The sequence below is a fragment of the Mixophyes fleayi genome, chromosome 7, assembly GCF_038048845.1.
Source record: "Mixophyes fleayi isolate aMixFle1 chromosome 7, aMixFle1.hap1, whole genome shotgun sequence".
NCBI lineage: Eukaryota > Metazoa > Chordata > Amphibia > Anura > Limnodynastidae > Mixophyes > Mixophyes fleayi.
Genome location: NC_134408.1, coordinates 148,006,846 through 148,013,905, shown reverse-complemented (window position 1 = coordinate 148,013,905; position 7,060 = coordinate 148,006,846). Strand labels below are relative to the sequence as shown.

General features: G+C 38.8%; 1 long non-coding RNA gene across 1 annotated transcript; it reads right to left on the bottom strand.

Annotated features, from left to right (window-relative positions):
- Window positions 1-449: 449 nt before the first annotated feature.
- Window positions 450-4,069, bottom strand: LOC142097096 (uncharacterized). The gene is made up of 3 exons (XR_012678124.1): window positions 3,998-4,069; window positions 2,939-3,040; window positions 450-527 (listed from the first exon to the last, which is right to left on the bottom strand). It is a non-coding gene; the product is annotated as an uncharacterized LOC142097096 (long non-coding RNA).
- Window positions 4,070-7,060: the final 2,991 nt, after the last annotated feature.

The window sequence follows — 7,060 nt, the reverse complement described above, 5'->3', positions numbered from 1 at the left end:
TGAATGATTGCATAAACAGACAAAGAAAATAGTTATATATGTGCAAAATGGTAAAAAAAATGAATTAATAATTGAAGGATCAAAAAAGATTATTGATTTCTAACCAAATGAATGAAAATAGATAAAAAAAAGTATGAAAAATTGAATATAATACATAAAAAAAATAATAGAAAATATATTATAGTAAACAATAAATAAAAAAGTGAGCTGTGTCTGGAGTGGTCAGAGATAGTTGCAGAGGTATTTTGCCTCCGGTTTGTGGCTTCCTCAGTGGGGGTTTCCACTCTATTCTTTCTCGTTACTGTTTTTATTAATTCTCTAAACTGCACTTAAAACAAACAGAATTTTCATTGGTTACTATACCACCTTTTTGCTCTGCACCATATTTCATACAATTGTTTTTCATTGCATGCATAAAACGCCAGGTTACTCAACTAGAGGATTAGAAGAAATGGAGACCATGGTGAAACGCGTCATGTAATGAGATGTGGATTCCAGTGCTCAGCAGACCCTGATATAAGATCCAACTGGGGATACATAAAAGCAAGTAAATTAAATGTTCTTCATTGCAGCAGTCAATCTAAAACGACGCCTTAGCATAGGGGCAAGTGGATCTTTGACAAAATGTGTGTAATAAACTTAAAACTTTTACCATCCAGAGCCTCTAACACTTTTACTGTGCGCTAATGATTTATAGGTTATTTTATGGACCTCTTAGACAACAACGTTGTCCATCTATCTCTTGATGGGCACACTTGGGGTTATTTATATCAGCAACCTCAAATAAAAAGAGTGTTTAGGCTTCTCTGCACAATACGACATGCATGGAATTGATTGATGTTTTAGAATGGTTTCCATTTAGTCTGTGACCCTCTTACAAGCCCAATCTGTGCCATGTACTCTAGATGTAAATGTGTAAGGTCTAAGCACAGTCTGCCAGTGTTACTTTGGACCATTCCTCCTTTAAAGCAATATCTATAAAGGACTGGTGTTTTATAGACCAGGTCAGCAATTTACAGATGTGATCTTGGTGAAATACAGGTGTGACTGGACTGATTGGGGCATTCAGTTATGGAACTACTGTCGGAGGTGGGGGCCTAGCTGACCAAATGTGTAGACGCTGGGCGCGCACACCTGAAACTGTACCCATACCACAACTGACTGATAAAAGCAGGACAAGAAATATCTGCCATCTGGTGGGCACAGTCCTACAAACAGACAGTGATATGTCTTCCTGGGGTGCAGAGGTTGTGGCAACTACTGGTCTTAAAATACATATGGCGTTCTCTTTTGATTATCGAACCAGTCGCGTTTCGATTCTTGAACCAACCACGTTTAGATTCTTGAGCCAACCATGTTTTAATTCTTGAACCAACCACGTTTCGATTCTCAAACCAACCACGTTTCAATTCTTGAACCTGTTCAATGGATCGGTTCTAAAATTTGAAAATTCACTAGTATTTCTCGAATTTTAGAACAGGGTTGACCATGTTCGAACCTGTTCGACAGTGCAAGACGGTTCGCACACTTGGATTGTTAATTTTCAAACACATTACTGTTGCAGTTTGATTTTTTTTTTTTTTAAATGTTAAATTTTAAATTAATGTAAAAAAATTTAAATAAATGTTGTTTTAAAAAAGTTAAACACCACTAGTTTTTACGCCACCAGCAAACCTTGAAAAGTGAATGACAACTGTGAACGCAAGACGTGAATGGTGAACGCCAGGAGCAAGTTTTTAACCCACAGTTTGAATCGGGGTCTATTGACGATTGTACCATGAACATGTTCAGATCCTTAGGTGGATTCAGCGCACTGTTTTAGGTCAAAGTTGTAAATGTTTAAATTAATGGAGCCAGTGGCCCTTAACTTGAAATAGGTTGGATTTTGTGGTGATGTTTTTACTGTCTATGCATTTTCCAGGCACTTAGAGACCTTTTAATGGTTTCACACTCTGCAATACAGCCGGGCTGTGTGATTGACAGGTTTGTGTGTGATTGACAGGTTTACAGGTGAAGTAATCAGGCAGAGCTCTGACATCTCAGCTATTCACATTCACCAGTGTTATCTTATAGTCTCCCAGGAGTATGTGTCTCTTATTGCAGAATCTACAATTTATTAACAACACGGCAGAGGCAGCCGAAGGTCCTGGGAAGAGTAAAATAGATACTTAAAAGATGGGAGTGTAACAGGACCAGTGTTTTGTCATTTCATATAAATTCTACTTAAAACTGAATATTCAGAATTGAACGTTAGCGTTCTCGCTAATTAACCAGAACAACAGGAGCTCATGTAGCTTGCATGAGGACCGATGACACAGAGGTCTCTGGAGCCCGAAGAGAACATCTTATTGCTCAATCTTCGTTCATTATCCGATTCAGCAGCTGGGAGATAATTGAGCTAGTGTTCAACTTATTAAAGAGGCGCTCCTCCCCCACCTTCCTGGCCCTACAAAGAGTCAGCCTTGGTGACCAAATAAAATGATCTATCTTACTATTTATGAAACGTATCAAGTGACACCTCTGCTGATTGCAAACAAAAGTGAGCATGAATGAGGAGAAGACTGTTCATGCAAGAAAGCGCCTGCTTCGCAGAGGAGTAACTTCTGGTCTAGAGTGTCTATGCTTTAACACACATATACACAGCCCTTACAAGACTCGTTTCCCTTTCTTTGTCCACAATCTCCAGACTAACTGCGCTCTGACACTCTCTAATAAGTCTTCCCCCAAGTTCTCCTACTGTCAGCACCCTGACCCATAGACCTTCTCCAATGACCAGCACCCGTTACAACAACCCACCAGCTCACAGTCACTTCCATTCTGCTTCACTCCCTCAACAGAGAGCAAACACATTCTTGTTGTACTATGCTCCCATCTAGCCAATAAACTGCCACCTCTCCCACATACAGTATCCAGCAGGTCCAATCATTCTCCTTCTCACCTGTGATATGCAAAATAACATCCTGCTCTTCCCCCTGACAAGATGCAGATCTCCATTTGCTCAGCCTATGACTGCTTCCTCCTTGGCGTTCTCCTTTTCTGCCTGTCAAAATGTGAAAAAAAACAATGGATGTCCCATCCGCGCTTATAATAAGCTTTATGACAATTCAACAATACTAACCTGATGGTAATGTTGAGCCTAAATGAGAAACCTATTACCTAGGCAATCTAGTATAAAATCACGATGGTTAGCACTTTCATCCTCAGTACAAATAAATAAATATATATATATATATATATATATATATATATATACAGGGGCAAACGCAGGATTTGTAGAGAGGGGTTTCCACACCACGCCACCGGTGGGTTTGACCTGCATGCTTCGGGGCATGACTATAATTTTAGACAGTACTTGGCTGCTCTCCAGCTCTTCCTATCCCTATAATATACATGGGCAATGCTGCGTGCACTACTGTTAGGGGCACATAGCTCTCCCTTTTCGAGCAGAGCCGTGTGAAGCGCAGATATACCTCCCAACTGTCCCTACAATCAGGACAAAGTCCTGATTGAGTGTGTCAGAACAGTTGACAGACTGTCCTGCTCTCTCCTACCTGTTCTTGCTGCTTTCAATACTTGTTGCGGAGAGATGGCTGTGAACAGTGCAGACAGAAAGGATCTGCACACAAGCTGCAAAGTGGCTGGTCCCGGGACAGGGTCCAGCCACCTCAAGCATACAGTACCCCAGGCTGGGAGGGGGGTTTCCAGGCACTAGGAGACCCTCCCCTCCTCGGTTTGCCTATGATATATGTATACACACAATGAGTTATCATGCAATTTAAGCATGCAGTGTCAGCCTATGTCACAACAAATTCAGAAAATGATGAGTGTCCCAAATACACTCCTGTAGACGTAATAATCCCTGTCAAAATGCTCCGGCTCTGGTTATCACTGCCATAAAAAATCACTTATTGCTGCAATTTACCAAGAAAATATTGCCAGGGCAGCTCAGTGGTACTAACATGCATCGGTGATAAGGGCCAGGAGCTGTAAGAGTTACCTTATGTCTTCGCCTGTGATATGCGCATTATGATCCGACTAGCCCACTCACACATGCGTAACCGAATGGAAAGCTCAGATCTGGGCTTTCACTTATCTAAAAGAAGAAAAAAAATTGTTTCAAAAAAGATTAAAAATATATAAAAATAAATATTATTTTAAACAGTGAAATAAAGTCTGTATTCAAAGAATAAAGCATTTTTTTCAATGATTTTCCCGTACAAAGGCGTGATGTGTAAGGCGATATTGAAAAAGCTTTATTGCCGGTTGAAAAAAATAATTTTTTGCTGGAAATAGGGCTTTTCACCTTTAATAAATAGTTAACTAAATCAATGAGAATTGGCGTGCGCTATGGTAAAACATATATGGTGAATACGATTAACCTGGGTACCACAATATATGGGACTGGATAGTATAGTGACAGACATAACATCTGAAATTGGAGTTATAGGGAAACAGAAAGATACAATGCAAGAGGAGAGAAGTAGAGAGTGACAGTACCGCCATGAGTGAGTGCTAGCTCTTATGCCAAGTGAATGTGTTATCACCCATTAAGCCTCCTGATGATGGATGGATTGATAAGGATGATTATACTACACCTTACAGATGTGAACAAGTGATTGATGCTGTTATCTGACACAACGACATGATATAGATAAATACATATATTTTATTCAAGAAGATGACCGGGCGTCCATTATTTTCTTCAGCTGCGTTACATTGTTACACCGGCAAAAAGAGGAACCTCAGGTCACCCGCCCTGATCGGTGATGGAAGACAAAGACAGAGGGAGGTATTTCTCATTAACGCCTTAATTGTTTTGCCTAATGGGATGTTACACAGACAATATTATGCAATTATCTAGCGTTAACTGACTAAAACATTGTTTTAAACATGTTTTAAGAAAACTTTGCTATTTTGACTTTAACTATTTTGAAATTAGTGACGTCATAACACTATTTTTCTTTCATCTGTCTCTACTTTTTTTTAACTTGGCCCGTTACGTTTTGTGAAATTAAGTGAACTTACCTTCTACACAGGTTAAAAACAATTTCTCCAAATACTGGCGCCTGTAGCATTAAACGTGCAACTGTTGTTTAACGGTCTTAGTGCACAAGCCAGGAATCAAAGGAGATCACAGTGACATCTGCACCAACACACAACTGATAGTGAACAGTTGTACCATGAATTTCAAGTTCAACGAAACTCACTATTCACTATAAATACTAGCGATATTACAGCGCCTGGGACCAGATGTAATCTCTCCATGAATGGGTTGGTATAATGACAAGGCTACTATGTAACAGGAGCTCTGTTATATAATTTTCAAGGAAGAACAAGAAGGCAGATAATGTAGATGTGGAAGAACGAAGACAGCTGAAAAAATAATCCGAGGGAAGAAAAATAAAACAGAAGCGGAGAAGGTGAGAAAACTGTGAAGGAGGGAAAGTGGATGGAGAAAGGAGGAAGATGAAAAGACTAACGGAGGAAATTGAAATGGGTGGGAAGAAAATTGTCAGGACGGGAAAAAGGATTAATAGCAAGAAAAATAAAAATGGTAGTAGTTAGAGAAAAGGGTGAGAATGTTACTGGTCATATAATAACACCAGCTTTATCATATAATATGTCAGATAAAAGAGGCTTCTGTTATCACGCAGCTTGGAGTCTGGGCCAGGTCTTAGGTTCAGTTTAACAGGTCAGGAATTTCTGATTGTCCTCTGCAGGTTCCTTGTGTCAACACAGTACAAATAGTATCTTGTAGCGTATTGTAGTGATACATAGAATATGTGCTTGACAAGGATGTGACCATCTTTGATCTTTTTTTGTTACAACGGTTACTTAAATGTTTATAACGGTTACAAAAATGGGAACAGTTCAAACTCAAATTGCTCTCTATCATTCTCTAAAGCTGGGTCGCTCCTAAGCAATTATCCTGCAGATCACATAATAAACAAGTGTTTGGTCTGATGTTGCAACAGTGTGCACGCTCCCACCATCATCTTTTATCATACCCAAACACTTCATATCTGTTGATTTGGTTTTTTAAACTTCCTAAAAATCACGATCAATGGTGGAACGATGTCGGGCAAATGTGGCAGTGTGTACGCACTCACGACCAGCAGCGTAGGCAGATATCTGTACAGTGTACAGAGTCACCATCTTTTCAGCAAATGAAAGATGAAGGTCACAGATCTGAAGGTAAATCCTGTAGGTGTGTACACATGGATTGGCTGCTCATCAGGACTTTCAGTCGTTGGTGAAATTGTTCAAGAAATTGCATTTACAGTAATATTAGATAGGTGTGTACTCAGCTTTACACGGCTGCATCTCTGTCTAGCCAGCATGGGTGGGTTTATCCCTCGCGTCCGCCTGTTGTCAATGCGGAGACAAGACGCTAAGTTGTGAATTACGGGGTCCCTGGCCTGGCGCAGCACCAACACAGTTTTGCTAGTTGGGGAGACATTAAGTAAGGGAACTGTTAGAGTAGAACTGCATCCACCCATTATGCTGATGAGTTTCTATATTTGTAAGACAAACAAATACTGCAAAAAATGAATGTATAAATACTTTTTATATTTAATTTAAATATTTATTTTAAAACATCTATCTTTATTTCCCATATAAATGTTGACACCATAGTGTTCTCTTAGAGCAGGGTTTTTAATTCTTTTGGCTGGTATCCAAAATATAGTTTTGTTTATGAATGATGTGCTTTAATTTAATAAATTTGCCCTTTTCTACCAATTAATCGAACACATAAAATAGGAAGCGAGGAGAGTTCGGAATGCAACAAGACAGTAGCATATATATATATATATATATATATATATATATATATATATATATATATATGTGTGTGTGTGTGTGTATACACACACACATATATATATATAGTTTTATATATATATATATATATATATATATATATATATATATATATATATATATATATATATATATATATATAACAAGGCAAGGCTTCCCAAATCCAGTACTAACAGTGCATGTTTTCCCTATCTCCTTACTGGAGCACAGGTGTATTCATTACTGACTGATACAATGT